Raw genomic sequence first — 16,920 nt, 5'->3', positions numbered from 1 at the left:
GGAGGAAATCTTGAATAGGAAATTACAGAATCTTTAATGTACTGATGTTTCTGGGACTTTTTTGAAACTAAGAAAGAAAAATCAGAGGATAGGGTTGACATAGATTTAAATAAAACCAAGCATAGACTATTTATTACTTTCTGTGTTCAAGATGATAAGGAAACCAGAGTTTGAGATTAAACTAGATTCTTTTCTTCTGCTGGCAGGTGGAGTGTGTGAAAGTTGCAGGCCACTGCAGGAGAGAAAGCCCATTTTAATGTTAGTAGATGCTGCCACTGTCACTTCCAAGGGTTGCAGCCTGCAGCTGGCATGCTATATTTTGCTCCACTAAGATTAAGGGGCAAGTTACATCTCTCAATAGAGGACTACTCCCTCAATATCACACCAGACCCCAGCAGTTTCACCGCCAATTTCTTCTTTCCACGCCAAAGACTGAAATTCACAAGAAATGGAAGGAAAGAGTGAAAAAAGTCAAATTTATTCAACTGAGAACAGAGACAGAATTCTCACAGGGCAAGAAGGGACCCAATAGTAGTAGATTGCCATCTTGGAGAGCTAGTTTAGGAGTTTCTACAGCTCTTGGGTCAACACTATTGGTTCAAATTTATGTAAACCAGGTTTTAGAAAAGTATCAACCCTACTGGTGCAAATTTATGCTAACCGGGTCTTGAAAAGTATCAGGTCTTAGAAAGTATTAATGGTATTGATTAGTCCTGCAATCTACATTTGGGTCTCCTTTTCTTCCATTTTCAGGCCAGGGTAGATTGACAGGTCAGTACACCCTGGCTCTCCACCCTTCAGGCCCCCACCTACATGGCAGGTTCTGGGCATTCCTGTGCTCAGTGGAGGTGCTCCAGCCCATCCAGGCTACTCCTCTGCCACTCCTGGACAAGGGCTTTGTTTCAACAGGTTAGGCACTGAGGAAAGAACTGCATGAGAAACAATGATTGCACAGGAGGGAAGGGACATCAATATTTATTAGCTAGTACAAGCAGGAGTTAAGCTAGTAAATTCAGAAGAAACTATTTGGTAAGACCTCACAAAGGAAAAAAAGATCAAATAAGGGGAGAAGAGGTAAAGTAAAATGTAAAGAGAAAAAATTTGGTCACTGATGGAAAGAAAATGAGCATTCAAGAACAAAAAAATCATGGGCAAGAGTCACAGGGTGGGCTACTAGTGACTGTTTATGAGGAGTAAGAGTTCAATAGGGCTAAAAAGAGATTGGAAATCAAGGTCAAAAATTGAGTTGAGGAGATGCTGAAATCCACTTTAAGCTTTCAAAGGTTTTTCAACATGATCAGATATGTGTACCTGAGGATGATTAATCACCAAAGGCATTATGCTAACACTAGGATATTAAAATATTATGGCAACATTAAAAATAATTGAAGATCATCATTTTAAAGCAGCTATGGACTTTTAGAGCCAATTCATTTCTTGTCTGAATTCAATATCAGCAATCAAATTCAACGGAGCTGGCTTATATAAAAATAAACATTGGCATTTGAGACTTAAGAGGAAAAAACCCACACACACTTGTCAGTTTTTCTGAGGAAAATACAGTATGCTTCCATTCAATCCAATAAACATTTACTTCACTCAGCAATATCCAAGCTGCTGAGGTATAAAGAGGAATACGATGGGATGGTTCTACATTTCGCTGCTCTAGAGAACCATACAGCAGAATAGGGAAGACAGATACATAACAGTTATTTTTAATAAATATGATTCATATGTGCAATTCTTTCTTCTCCATTTCAATTCTTGCCTTTCTTTCCAATTTATACTGCTTAGTCTACACAGACATTTTTCTCTTCAAGGCCTTCACCTGATTAACCTGGTGTTTTATAACAATGAGGCTTTCTTCAACAGAAGAGTCCTGAGCTAACAGTAGGTGGTGGCTAAGGGAACAAAAGAAGATAATTTAACAGTTGCTAATGAAAGTATTTAAGATAAAGAGAGGGGGGTGGGAGATAAGGAGAAAAAATTAGTAGTTATCCCAGTCACTCCCAGAAGTGAAAGTTTCCCAGCATCACTAGGCCAAGGTTTTTCTTGGTATTGGGGGAAATGGTATTGGTGGAGGAAAGGGCTTCAGAGGAGAATGAGGAAGAGGGAAAACATTAACAAGTAATTCTGACCAATAAGACACTTCTCCCAAGTGTTCACAAATAAAGCCTATATTAAGGATTCAAAATAATTTGACTCTACAATGTTTATGAAAAAAAAAAGGATCCTAATGTTAGAGGGAAGTCAAATAGAAATACAATCCTTTATAAAGTTGTTATTTACTAATGAAAGGTTGTGAAGAGAAAAAGCCATGTGTTAAATTTGTTCAATTTTCCCAGTTATTCATAAGATTCAAGTAAGTCCCTTATAAATTCCAGGGGAAGAAATTAACTATAAATTATTATTTTAATGTTTATGATAGTTAGTCTATCAATTATGGATACATCAAACACTTTATACAATAGCTATGGTTTTATATTTACACATATACATGTACACTTTTAACATACAAAATAAAAATGTATAACAAAACTATGTAGATATTAAATTATATTCATTTTATTGAACATAAAATATAATTGTTAAATATAATGATTAGAGTTGACTAAAAGGCTTTATATTTTTGTGACATTCATTTTAAGAATAAATATTTTGGTTGCAAATGCTTGTGAGAACACAATTATTAATGACAAGATTCCTCAGACAAATACATCAAACAAAATAGAATAAGCTATTTCAAAATACAGCTTCTAGATACCCTATCCAATAAAAAGTACCAACAGTTCAAATACACCAAAATGATAGATTAAAACAAAAATGATATTTCAAGGAGAGACATATAAAAACTGGTTCTTTACAAAGGCAAAAGCAGAAACAGTAAAGCTAAAGAGCATAGGGATGATCTATCCACAATGGGATGAAAATACCTTAGAAAGTACATAGATGGCTACTTGTGAATAGGTAAAAAATATTAAAATTTTATTCGTATTTTTGTATTTATTCAAATCAAAACTCTTCCATGGTGGAGGAAATTTAAAGAGTTTCCATGTAACCAGTTAATTGCATTTACAGGTAATTTAGTTTTATCTAAACTAAAATGGACAGAAAGCTATAAAAACATTACTGCAAAGAAACTACAGATGGCTACTATTGTATGCACATGCATTTATAAATATGGTATTAGAATTACTATTAATTCAACCAAAATTCTTGCTAATTTTGGTATCTGGCTCTGGGCCAGCAATTCCTAGAGACATTATTCTGCTTTGTAGTGAATCTCCTGCTCTGTGACATCAAGAGGACCTTGCAACAGCAGCTTCCCAATCCCTCATAGAAGCTGGGCATTGCCAGGTCTGCCAATAACATTAGAAACACTTACCGCATAGAATACCTAGAGCAGTTCTTCCCACTAAACGTTATTAGTTTGATATTAAAAGCTTTTCTTTTATTGAATAAACAAAAGAATTAACAGATTTAATAGGATTTCACCTGAAATTCTCAGATTCTCAATTAAGACATGCTCCATTCACCTCTGTTGGGAAATCAGCTTGACATATTCTTCCATGTCTTGATGAACTCATTCATTTCAGCATAATTTAGGTGTTTCATGAACTGATACTGAGAGGACAACTAATCAATTTGCTAGAGTCAAAAGAACTAAGGCAAGTCTCTTTGAATAAAAGAGCTCAAATCAATCAAAGAGAGTCTAGCAGACATGAAATGTATCTACATGAAGCTAAATTAGGTCATCACTCACTGAACCCATAGTATATAAAACTTTCTATTCAAATACAAATTGACTGAAAATAGAATATATACTTAAAATCTATGGGTCATTTAAAAAAAATTCAAGCAAAACAAATATTAACGATCTTTTAAAATTAATTGTCTTTTAAATGATTTAGGGAGCAAACAAAAAATCACAGGATAAATAAATAAATAAATAAAATTATGGGCCATTGTAGTAACCATATCACAAATATTTTTCTTTTAAAAATGTAACTTTTTATTTTCAATCATATTAATTTCAAGCACATATACTTGTTATCATTTTCTTTTTACCAAATGAAGCAGAAACACACAAAGGGCATTAACCCCAAATATCAGGTCCCTAAGTCCTACTAATGAAAAATAATTTTTTCTCCATGAATCCTATGAGAACATATCTGTTTCATATAACTACATGTACTTTTTAATAAAACATGATATTAAGCTTAAAGAAAGTACAGAAAAATAATGTTCAATTAATTAAATGCATTCATCTCTTTGTAAAAAAGTAAAATATTAACTTCTGTTTCATTAGCCATAATGTTCACAATATGGACACCTTTAAATACATATTTGTTCAGATTATTTAACCTTGAAACACAAGGAGAGTGCATAATTAACATCTAGGCCCCAGCAACACATGGGGGAAATCTGACCCTGACACATGTATCTGAAAGTACATTTGTATTTTCTTAATTTTTCACACACTCTATTAGATTGATAATTTTAACTCTGTAACTAAAATGCTTTTGGAAAAGAAAATGAGTATTCAGAGAATAAAACTATTCTGCTTTAAGCAGATTTGTATTTTAGACTATTTATGATTGAAGTGGAACAAACTGATTATACATTTGCCATGAAATGCCAGAGGCCAAAGCAAGAATCAATGAAAGACAAGTACCTGAGTCTTAGCAATACTGATTCAGTAATAGAGATGACCATGATAAATTACATAGTCCATCTAAAAATATTATATTACTCCTACTTTGATGAAAAATATTAAGAAGGACAAACTAAATGTAACCTAACCTGTAATATTACTGCATTAAATCATTATAGAGCACCATGGCTTATCTGAAAAAGATCAAACACATTATCTTACATGATATAATAACATTGTATATTTGGAAGAAATCAAGAAATTTCTATTTTTGAAATGGGGAGGAAACAGAAACTGGGGAAGGCTAAATGAGATAAAAGAGCTCTTCTTTGTGTTTTTAAAATACATATCATTTCAAACAAAATTAGCAATTACTGTTTTGACTCCAGTAGAACCTATAAAAAGAATGGCTCTTGGAAATCCTAAATAAAGTTAATCAACATTGTCCCCATACCGCATTCACCCAATATTCAAGCAATCAAAAGTTCGCCCAATATTCAAACAAAGTAAAATCGGTGTGCTTTCTATACCAGTGAGAAGTCTAGACATGACTCCTAATTTCGTATCATCCCAAAACACTGCCAACTGTTAAGTACTACCTATGTTTGAACTGAGTAAAATTAAAAATTTAAACACAATGATTTGATTTCACTTCAGAGTTCAAAGGTGCATACAGCTAAAGTACATCACTAGACAAAATTGGGTTTGTACATCATTGCTGAAACTGCTATTTCACACTAATAATCTAGAGCTTGAAATAAAGATATACAGTTAATTTATGAGTCTGATATCCTTTCATTTGATAAAACACAAATTTGATAATTTGCATATCCATTATATCTGTAAGTAGAGTTACATTCTTGTTCCTAATGTTGACTGTGAATATTCTTTTTGATTTTTAAAACATTTTTGTTAAAAATCAATTCCATTTGCCAGTACGTAAACTTTGTTTCCAACAAAAGACAACATACTGGTGGGGAACAATATAACTGAACATGACTCGTTGTTTTTATTTTTTTAAATCGAGTTCTAACAGTTTATTAGGTAAACAAGACTGAACAGTTTGTTTTAATTGGTATCTTAGCTGAAATGTATACCTCACTTGGTTCTGCTAATAACTTATGAGCAAACTATGTTGTAATTTTTAAATGTCAATTAAGAATAAATTCCTTATTTATTACTTTCCCAGATACCTTTTCTTTCCTTTCATTATTGCAATGGACTAAAAGCCTTAGTATGCTGATGAATAAGAAGGGAATTCTTTTCTCACAGTCAACATTGCACTGTTAAGTATGGTGTTAATATAAGCTTTTAGTAGTAGTACTCTTCAGTATCAGGAAATTTACTTCTCATTCTTTTTACTGTATGCTTCCCTAATTAATGGATACTGACTTGCCACAAAGCTTTCTCGGTACTTGTTGAGATAATACAATTCTTCTACTATATTAACTTACTAAAATTGGGCCAAACAATCCTGGAATAATGTAAACACACACACACACACACATACACACACACACACAAAGATATATATGTGACTATATACCATGAATATTTCAGATATACTATGAATATTTTCTCCTACAGTTTGTCATTGTGTTTTGTTGTTTTCCATTTTACCAATGATACCTTGCAAAGAGCAGAAATTTTTAACTTTGTTGAACTGTAATTTATAACTATTTTGATTTACGATTCACTTTTTTTGTCCTAGCTAAGAAATCTTTGCTTATCCTAATGTGAATTTTTTGTTTTCATTTATAATTAAATATTAAAACTTGTTTGATTTTCTCTCTTGTATGCGCTTGATAGTTATATATCCATTATACTTCTTTGTGGGACTATTATGTGCATCCCTGACTTATTAACATGGAAACTTTTACAACTTCCTATACCTTAAAACCAAGGAATCTAAAACACACTAACTCAAAATACACCTTCCTAAATGATGCAGTATTATTGATCTAATTTTAATTCTATACATAATTTAAATAGAGCAAAACATTATCATTAGAAATGAATATCAATATTCAGATATCAATGTTTCCTAAATTTATACCCCATATATTGAACTTCCCTGCTTCATTTTCATACTCTTTGACAAAAATTCCTTTAATATTTTCTTTAATGCAGTACTACTGAAATGAATTCATCAGGTTTTGTAGTCTAGAAATATCTTTATTTCACCTTGACTTTTTAAAAATATTTTCTCGAGGTATGGATCTAGGTTCGCAATTATTTTTCTTTGAGCATTTTGAAGATACCTAATTCTTCCATGTTCCATTTTATCTCTTATGTAATTTTGTTTTGTTTTTCAAAGTATAGCTGCATTTGAGATTTTTCACTTCTCTGCATAATAAAATAACCATTTAATTATCTGAAAATTGTCCTAAGGGCACAGAATAAACAGAGAAATATTTATTAAAGAAATTCTATTAAATCTTGGTGAGAATAATGAGAGTCTATGGCATGTGAGCCACAACAACCTATTTCCCATCCTTCCCCTTTACAGCTCCACTTATTTCATTCTAGGCATATATAACCAAGAAGACATAGATTTCACCTCAGCTCCTCTGTAGGGGATACAAATCCACCCCCAAAAGGGGCACAGTCCCAGATCTGTGATGCGAGGCTCTATTCCAGGTAGACACTACAAAAGGACTGGAATTTCCTTTCCCCAACCAGACCCCCATTTGTAAGGCAGAAGACATGGCAGCAAAGAATCACAGACAAAAAAGTCCTTGCCTTAAGTCACTCATACAGTGAGAATGTTCTACAACAGAAGGGACAAGTGGAGATGATCAGGGGCTACCATCCCTACCCAGCACCCCACCCACTTGCAGAACAAGGCCATCACCCTGGAGAGAAACAGGCTGCAATTCCAACCAGTAGCACCAGTACAAAGTACAACCGTTCTGCTGAGAGGGAGACTACAAGAACAGAGAGATCAATAGCTCAGGTCTCAAGATATAGCTCAGTGGTAGAGCACTTGTCTTATATGTGCAAGGGCATGGGTTTAATCCCCATGCTTCAAAAAAGAAAAATATTTCTGCCTAAGGAACTGACTGTAGTTGACAGAGAATATTAAAAAAAAAATACAACTACAGACACTGTCAAAAACAATTGAGATCTTGAGGGTAAGCATTTATGAGGCTAATAATTTCATAATACTAGTAACAATAAGTGAAATGTCATATCAGCTAGATGTCCAATCAGCAAAATCAAGGGAAAGAGCTTTCTTGGATGCTGAGAATGCCCTCATAGATCGGAAAAAACCTACAATTGCATAGAGGCACAAATAAAAGTAAGACTGTATAGCAATATATGCCCCAGGTATTATGAAAAGAAAAAAAAAGGAATGAGGTAACAATTAATGAAGGTCAAAAGTTGGGTGAGATATCACAGTCAGAACAGCCATAAGCTGAATGGGTACTTCAGGGAACTGGCAAGTCAAAAAGATTCCAGCTACAGCCTTATCATCCTAACTAGGCACAGAGACTGGGAGAAATGACATCACAGGTTGCATACTGCAGAGGAAACACATTTAAATGAACTACTGTATCGAATTCACTAAATAAATAAATAATTTGAAAGGTGGAGAGTGAATTAATCAGTATTAAAAGATTACCTAAAATGCAAAATTTCAACAAAAAGTACAAGACATTCAAAGAAATAATAAAGTGTGACATATAAAAGAAAAGGACAACAAAGATAGTCTTTGAGGAGGCACAGATGTTGAACTTAACATCCAAGTATTCAAAGTAGTTACTACAATTATGTTCAAAGAACTAAAGAAACACAGTTTTGAAAAATAAAAGTAATGATGATGATGTCTCATCAAATAAGACATAGCAGGGGAAAAAAAATACTATTTTTAATAGAAGAATCCACAAACTTGAAGAAGGTTCAATGGAGATTATGCCGTCTAAAGAGAAAGAAAAAAAGAATAAATAAAAATTAACATAGCCTCAGAGAAGTATGGGATAACAACATCCAAGGAGAGAGAAGAGCAGAAAAATATTAGAAAAAGTAACAGCTTAAAATAATTTGCAAATTTGAAGTAAACCATTAGTCTATATATTCAAGAGGTTCAATGAACAAGCTAGATAAATAAAAAGATATCCACATCCAAGCATGTCATAGTCAAAATGTTAAAAGACAACAAGAAAATATTGAAAGCAGCAAGAGAACATATTCACTCTATATATTTTCCACCATGCCAAAGCATCCTGGTTTTCTTAGCAATCAATACTTCCACACTAAATGTGAGTTCAATGATTAGTATTTCATTAAGAGCAAGAATTGTGTTGAGTTCTGTAACCCACTCTAAAGATAAAGATAACTAGAGCAAAGGCACAATAGGCCCTTAATTAAAATTTATTGAATGAGTAAATAAATTGTTTTCCTCACCACCAATTACGTGATAGAAAAAAAAAAAACAGAACATAAAACATGAAACCAAACCATATATAACTCAAGCATACACACGGATAGAGGTCTTATAAAATTATTTAGAGTAACATAAAAAGAAATATGTCTACTCTTGTTTAACCCTACCTACCTATTAAATTCTTAATTTAAATCATTATATATTCTGGTTGTAGGATTTCTACCTAACTCTTTTCATAATTTCTTGTTTTCTGTTAGAATTAAATACCATATGATCTAATTTCTTGATATATTAATAACCATTATTTTAAAATTGAGATGCTAATTCTTTTAAAATAATAATGCTAATATCTGAGGAGTCTATATGCCTATTCTATTTCCTGATTTTCCTTGTGTTCTTTGGTAGTATGGTTTTGTTTCCTGAGGTGCTTGCTAAGTCTTGATTGAATTCTAGGCACTGTATGACAAACTGTGGAAATAATACAAGGTTCTGGATGATGATATCTTCCTCCCCCGAAAGATTTACTTATGTTTTGATGAGCAATTAGAACAGGGACAGATAGTATCAAAGCAGGTTCAAAGCTATGCTACAAAGCTAGTCTCTGTGCTAAATGTATTTTCAGTTCACACAGAGTCCTTCAGTTTAGTCCTCTGGGTAGCCCAGCTTAAAACTTTACAATGTTTACTAGGTTTCTTCCTCTTCTGTGACTCTATAAGAAAGTCATAAGCTCTCTACACTTTATGAATCAGAACATATTTCACAGGAAAAGAACTGCCAAAAGCCAGAAACAACACTCTGCACTTGTTTTTTCAACAAAACATTTGAACCATCCTGTCCTTGCTGCCTCGATAGATCTAAAATGCCTTTAAACATTTTTTTTAAATGTCTTATCCTCAATTAAAAATTATTGAATTTATCCATATTTTCTAATTTTTCTCAGAACAAGATTTATTCTGCACAAAGTTAGCCTAAAATTAAATGCAGAAACTATGCTGGTCTCTAACCCAGATTGACAAAACTTTGCCTAATCTAACATCTTCTCATTATAGGTTCTCCAAAAATAAGATATGGTCTATATGATACAAGCACATTCTTCACCAAGTGAAGTACTGGAAAATCGATAAATTTAATGCATTTGGAAAGAATCCTTCTAACACTGACCTTTGTGTGAGCTGTGTGTCATCAAAAAAAAAAATGTTTTCTTGGTGCATTTGAATAATTTAGCTTTATTTTTTAAGGAGACAACTTGTACTATTTGAACATTTTGAAGAACATAATGAGTTTACTGACTATTGTTATTGTTTAAGTCTGAGTACAATCTCATTTCTTTTTATACCCTTGTAGAAAGCTGCCTGAAAACAAACATCCAAAAAACAATTTAATTTGATACTTAAAATGATATACTATCAAATTAAAATCACTCTAAAGATAAGGTAACTATAAAGACTACAGGAATAATGTATGAACAGTTAAAATTTGCATATTATAAAAATCTACTAACCACCTTTTAATGGTATTTGTAGTAGTCAAGAAATGAATCAATTACATAGGTACTGCTAGAACATTATCTCATTTGTTGCATATCACCCAATTTCCATAGCCAGTCCTTCAATAAGTATTTCTAAAGCTATATCTTATCTTTAAACATTAAATCAATCTCTAGCCAATATAAAGTTATCAACATTTCATATTTTTTTGAGGAACCTAATTTGTTTCTGTTGCTCTTTCACAAGCACAAATATCTCACAAATACGTAAAAGATAAGAATCATAGGCACAACTAATTTATATGTAAAAAAATAAGGAATTATCATTATTTCAGAAAATAAAGAAATTTTTATTTCTAATTTGTCTTTATTGGTCACAAATGATAAATTTTTAAAAAGGTTAATGATACCTTAAAAAAAACAATATATAATTAAGATCAATTAATTCATACTAGTTACCACATAATTTCTTAAGTGCTATTGCAAAGACAAAAAATTGTATGTTTGTGGTTTAATGTAAAAAAAATCTCTAGGTTCATTAAAAAAAATAATATATTCAGTTCACTTCTACTCTCTTACCTCATGGAAATATTCACACAACTAATAGACTTACAGAATATAGAAAAACTATCTTTGAGACTACTACTAAAACTCCAATTTTTTTCATTTAGATGAAGGATGTGGGAATTAAACTGTATCTTTCTGGGAGTGTATAAGTTTTATTAATTGGGTGGTTTCAACTTCTAGGCCATCTCTGCCAAAAGTCATCGTTTTTAAAAACTTAAAAATATAGAACACTTACAGACTTAGCATAAGTAAAATTCTCTCTAATGTCAGTCTAACTTTTTGGTTAATAACAAAGACTTCATCTCCACTATGGTCAATAAATTTAGCCTCTGTGGACAAAGTCTTGCTGCCAATATCTGTTTTCTTTATAATCTATCCTGAATATTAAAAGTTGTTAATATTGAGGTACCTTATTTTACAACATGCACTTGGATAAAGAAGAAATTATTAAGGTTTTAAAATGAAGTAGAACAGGAAATTACAACAAGAGTAACCAAGGTCTCCAAAACCTTAAGTCTCAAAGAATCTTGCCACTAAAAGCAGCATTTGAGCAGGCATAATTACACACACACACACACACACACACACACAGGTCAGACTTATGGAGGTAATGCAAGAATCAAAAAATTTTATACCATTTGTATTTTCTAAGAGCTATTCCCATTGTTTTCCTCAGTATATAACAAAGGCTTAAAATATATACCCTGGATCAACAAAAACTAAAGCAATTAGTGAGACTGACTTCAGATCACCTTAAAGATTGACAACTCTTCCAGAAATGAAGATGTTAAAAGTATAAGAGAAGAAACAGCCTTCTTTTTATCTGTACTGTGTAAAGAAAAGGCATTGATTATCATTTCTTTTTTCTACTATCCTCTCTTTTTAAAATTAATTTCTAGCATTACAGTTCCAGGTTTCTGCTCATAAATAATCATGTCAGTTGTCACTCAATTATCACTTTCAACATTTAATCTAAATTATGTTCAGCATCTTGGTTTTTTTTTCTTTCTTTGAAGTTCTTAGTTAAATTTAAAAGTCAAATTTTTTTCAAGAGTTAAGTTGATAGAAGATGGAGGCAGAGATTAAATCAGGGGGAATCATTGATCAAGGATACTTGGAATTCTTTTGAATACAAATAGCCTATCAAGGTTAATGAGGTTCAACTTGAGTTTAGAAGAAGGAAAAAAATGCACTTAGTATTTTCTACACATACACAGATTTAAGGTCTTAGATACAATTTGAAAGGTAAATTATGCAAACACAAATGTAGTTTCCTTCCATTTGGATTTTCTAAGAGCTATTCCCATTGTTTTTCCTCAGTATAAAACAAAGTCTTAAAATATATATTCTGGATCAAGAAAATCTAAAGCAATTAGTGAGACTGACTACAGGTCACCTTAAAGATTGACAACTCCTCCAGAAATAAATGTGTTTTTAAGAAATGACTGAATAACAAATGTTAGCTTTGAAAAAATAACTCTTAAATGTGTCTATAATATCTCAGTTAACAAACAGTACTTGGGCACATAATATGGGTTAAGACATTGTGTTGAAACCCAGAGTGACATAGACATTACACTTCATTCTTAACTCATACCCATTCATGAGCTAAAAAGGGAGTGAACCCTTTAATTGATAAGTGGCTTCCAGAATGTCACAAGTTTGAATTATAACATGATACAAACTGAAATGACCTAGAACAAAATCCGTATACAGTAACATATTAAAAAAGAAAAAAAAGACAACAAACCTAAAGAAACCAAATAGTAAATGTAAGGTTAAATATCAGAGTGTTTAGAAAGGAAGTATAGATTTTAAGAAAGAAAAGAGGAATACAGACAGAAAATCTAGCAGAAGTAAATAGGATCCCTGGTTATAAGGAGTCTATTAAAGGGAGGTAAAGAGCAGGTGGGAAGCCTTACTACAACCATGATCAAACAGCACTTCAATAAAATTATTGTTAGATTCTATGTTCACCTACAATTTTTTTGGTTTCAAATTCCAAAACCCACATTTAAAAAATTGGAAAATTGGTGTTTTTAAAAACCTATATGGGGCTCCCGCAGGGTAAATCCATGGACTGGCACTCATGCATACTGCTCTCTTGATGTGAGCCAGTCACCTGGGTCTTATAAACCCCATGGCACAGAAAACTCATAGATTAGGCAGAACCATGAAACATGATATCTCCACCAAAGGAAAAACATCAAAGGTATTCTGCCTTGGTGATAAGGCAACTGGTTTTCTCCCATACCTCCTTCACTATTTTAACCTAGATTGAAATTCTAAAGAAACATACCCAAATTACTTTTAAAAATGAGAGAATGATGCCATGAAAATATTGACAATGTGGACAAAAGAATCTGTAGAAGGAGGGGGTCACCACTTACAGTTGCTATGATCCCAGAAGGCTCCAGTGGGGGAAAAGGTCAGAATTTCCACAAAAAAATCAGGTATTACAGAAACAGTGAATGACTGAACAAAGCAAAGAAGATGGAAATGAGTAGGAAAGATTAAGAGAAAATAAATTATTGGACAAGATTATAGAAGAGTTGTCAGAACATCCAAATAAAGGAAGACATTTACGATTGAACAAATCATAAGAGCAGTTATTATACAAATATTCTTGGGCCTGACAAACACTTTTTGTGTATCTTTCCCAAATATATTTAGTTTCTAAAAAGCAACTAAAGAAAACTAATTTTTATATTTTATACAATATCTAAACCAATATATAACAATAGCCCCCTACACATTTTTTTAATAACAGCGGGCTAGGGGTGTAGTTCAGTCATAAAACACTTGCTTAGAATGCACATGGCCCTGGGTCTGATCCCCAGTACCAAACACACACACACACACACACACACACACACACAGAACCTAAATGGCATTCAATTAAATTTGAAGATATTCTCAACTGTTGGAGGTTACAACTGAGTGACCTCTGACCTATATCTTTCAGAAAGTTGGCACCAGACATCATGTTGAGAATAAAATACTCAAAGGGCTTTTATGAAGCATAGAAAATAAACAAGGTATAATCATAAGTATCACCAAATCTAAAACAACTAATATAAATTTATTTAATTATGTTACTCTTAAGAGTAATAAAATCTAAACAGTAAAACTGGATATTTCCTCCAGGAGTGAACACTGTCTTTTTGTGCTATCATTTTTCCAATGGCAACTGGGGGGGGAAAAAAAATTTCTTTCATTTCCCAAAAGGAATTTGACCTTAGAAGCAAGGCAAACTCAAAGAACTTTCAGCATCAATTTTAAAATGTCAACATCAAGAAAGGAAATCAGCTAAGTTTTCATTCACTACTATGGTGCCAGTGCCTAGGACAATACCTGACATGTCACAGCCAATAACATTGGATATATAAGTAAAAACCTCTTATAAACTGCTTTTCAAATCCAAACCCTATAATCCAATCCAAACTAATGCAAGAGAACACGAACTCTTTCCCAAATCTGTGTGAAAATGACTATTAAGAACAAAGGACTGTCAGATGTCTTCTTTGATATAATGAGAGCAACTAAGAACAGAGCAGGGAGGAAGAGCAGGAAGAAAAGATTAACATTAAACAGATACAGGAGGTGGGATGGAAAGGGAGAGAAAAGGGAAATTGCATGGTAATGGAGGGAGACCCTCATTGTTATACAAAATTACATATAAGAGGTTGTGAGGGGAATGGGAAAATAAACAAGGAGAGATATGAATTACAGTGGATGGGGTAGAGAGAGAAGATGGGAGGGGAGGGAGGGGGGATGGTAGAGGATAGGAAAGGTAGTAGAATACAACAGTTACTAATAGGGCATTATGTAAAAATGTGGATGTGTAACCGATGTGATTCTGCAATCTGTATTTGGGGTAAAATTGGGAGTTCATAACCAACTTGAATCTAATGTATGAAATATGATATGTCAAGAGCTTTATAATGTTTTGAACAACCAATAAAAAAAAATTTAAAAAAAAAAAAGACCACCAGAGACCCAGAAAAAAAAAAAAAAAAAAATTGTGTGCATCGAAGGATACTGGGTATCAAGGGCTGGATGTATAGCTCAGTTGGTAGAGTGCTTGCCTTGGCATAAAAAAAAAAAAAAAAAAAAAGAATAAATAAATAAAATAAAAAAGATCTATTTACAAACAAAAAATATTTTTAAAAGATAAAAATAATTCCCAATTCAGTGTTCAGTTTGGTAAACAGTTTTTTAAGAGGGTATATTTTGGATTTAATTCCTTCTATTAGAACAGGTCTGATCTAATATTTTATTTAAAGAGTTCTTTTTTTCCTCAAAATTTCCAATAAAATTACCTTATTATTTGTTCCTTTTTAAAATGTTCTTTTTAAAAAATAAGATAATTTGAATATTTTTATTATTTTTCTATTGACATTTTAATGGTATTTAATTTGTCCCTTTGTTAATGTTGAAAACTTTTACGTAATTTTGTTTTCAAATATATTTTGTTGGTATGTTTATTTTCTATAAAAATTTTTTCCCTGAGCTTTTTAGTAATTTTTATTTCCTTTGAACATATCTTAACTTTTACATGTTGTTTTCAGACATTACTATGTATTTATTAATTTTATGTATATTTTTTAATATTTCTTTGTCTTCAGTAAGAAGGCAGAAATTTTGTTATGTCTTAATTCTATTAATTTGAAATTTTAAATGACATTAACATCTGACTCATTCTTATTTTCAATAAAATAAGTAAAAATAAAAAAAAAAAAAAGAACAAAGGAAATTTAGGATTCTTGAATGAGATCATTAGTAGGCAAATATATATGCCTACTAAAATATATATATAATATATGCCTACTAATGATCTCACTCAAAATATATATATATGTATATATATATATATGTGTGTGTGTGTGTGTGTGTGTGTGTGTGTGTGTATATTCCCCCCCCCCCTTTGGTACTGGGGATTGAACCAGGGGCACTTAACCACTGAGCCAGCCCTTTTTACATTTTTATTTTAAGACAGCTTCTCAATAAGTTGCTTAGGTTCTTGCTAAGTTGCTGAGGCTGGCTTTGAACTCACAATCTTTCTGCCTCAGCCTCCCATGCCACTAGGTTTTCAGGTATGCGCCACGGTGCCTGGCTAAATAATTTTTAATATCCATGCATTTCAGTTCTTTTATTCCAATTTATACCATGAGAAGAAACCATGAGAAAAAAGGGAATAAAAAGGAAGGACCAACATGGGTTTAACAACAGTTACCAAAGGAACTCTTCTGCCTTTGATATTTATTAGCATCGTTTTTTAAAAAATACTTTACTTCAGCAAAATAATCATACTTTAGTAGTTTCATCAGCAGGCTTAGTGGCCACAATAATACTTATGAAGCAAACTTCATACAGTTACCACTGCTCTAAACTATTTCTGATAATTATTTATCAAACATGTGGAGGGCTGTGTAAAGAGTATGTCAATATTTCATTATCTTTACAATCTGAATCTTGAACCAAATATAAAAGACATTTTTCTATGGATATGCTGACAAGATGAAAGAGAAACAGACTAGAGTAACATTAAATATTTCCTTTGGGTTATATAAAGTTAAATACTTTCAACACTAGTTTTCTACCTTTCATTATAATTTTGAAAGTACTTCACATGAATCAACTATTACATATAGAATATAATTGCACTAATAAAAACAAATATAGAGGAGGACTGATATATATTTGTTTCCAAATGTGTCATCCACATTGATCTAATTTATGTACTTATAATTGGAATTAATCCATTTCCTACATAAAGTCCTTTCCTTTGATTTTTAATATATTCTGATAACTACCTCATCTATG

The 16,920-nt window shown here is 32.1% G+C and overlaps 1 protein-coding gene across 4 annotated transcripts in view; it reads right to left on the bottom strand.

Annotated features, from left to right (window-relative positions):
- Nucleotides 1-16,920, bottom strand: part of Cep128 (centrosomal protein 128) — a 410,851-nt gene that overhangs the window by 289,739 nt on the left and 104,192 nt on the right. The gene's annotated exons all lie outside the window — the stretch shown is intronic.

This window comes from Marmota monax, unplaced genomic scaffold (genome assembly GCF_021218885.2).
Source record: "Marmota monax isolate L192 unplaced genomic scaffold, Marmota_monax_Labrador192_F-V1.1 WCK01_AAM20220418_F8-fsc00017, whole genome shotgun sequence".
In the NCBI taxonomy this organism is placed as follows: Eukaryota; Metazoa; Chordata; class Mammalia; order Rodentia; family Sciuridae; genus Marmota; species Marmota monax.
The sequence above is the reverse complement of the archived record's forward strand: the minus strand, read 5'-3'. Positions and strand labels throughout refer to the sequence as shown.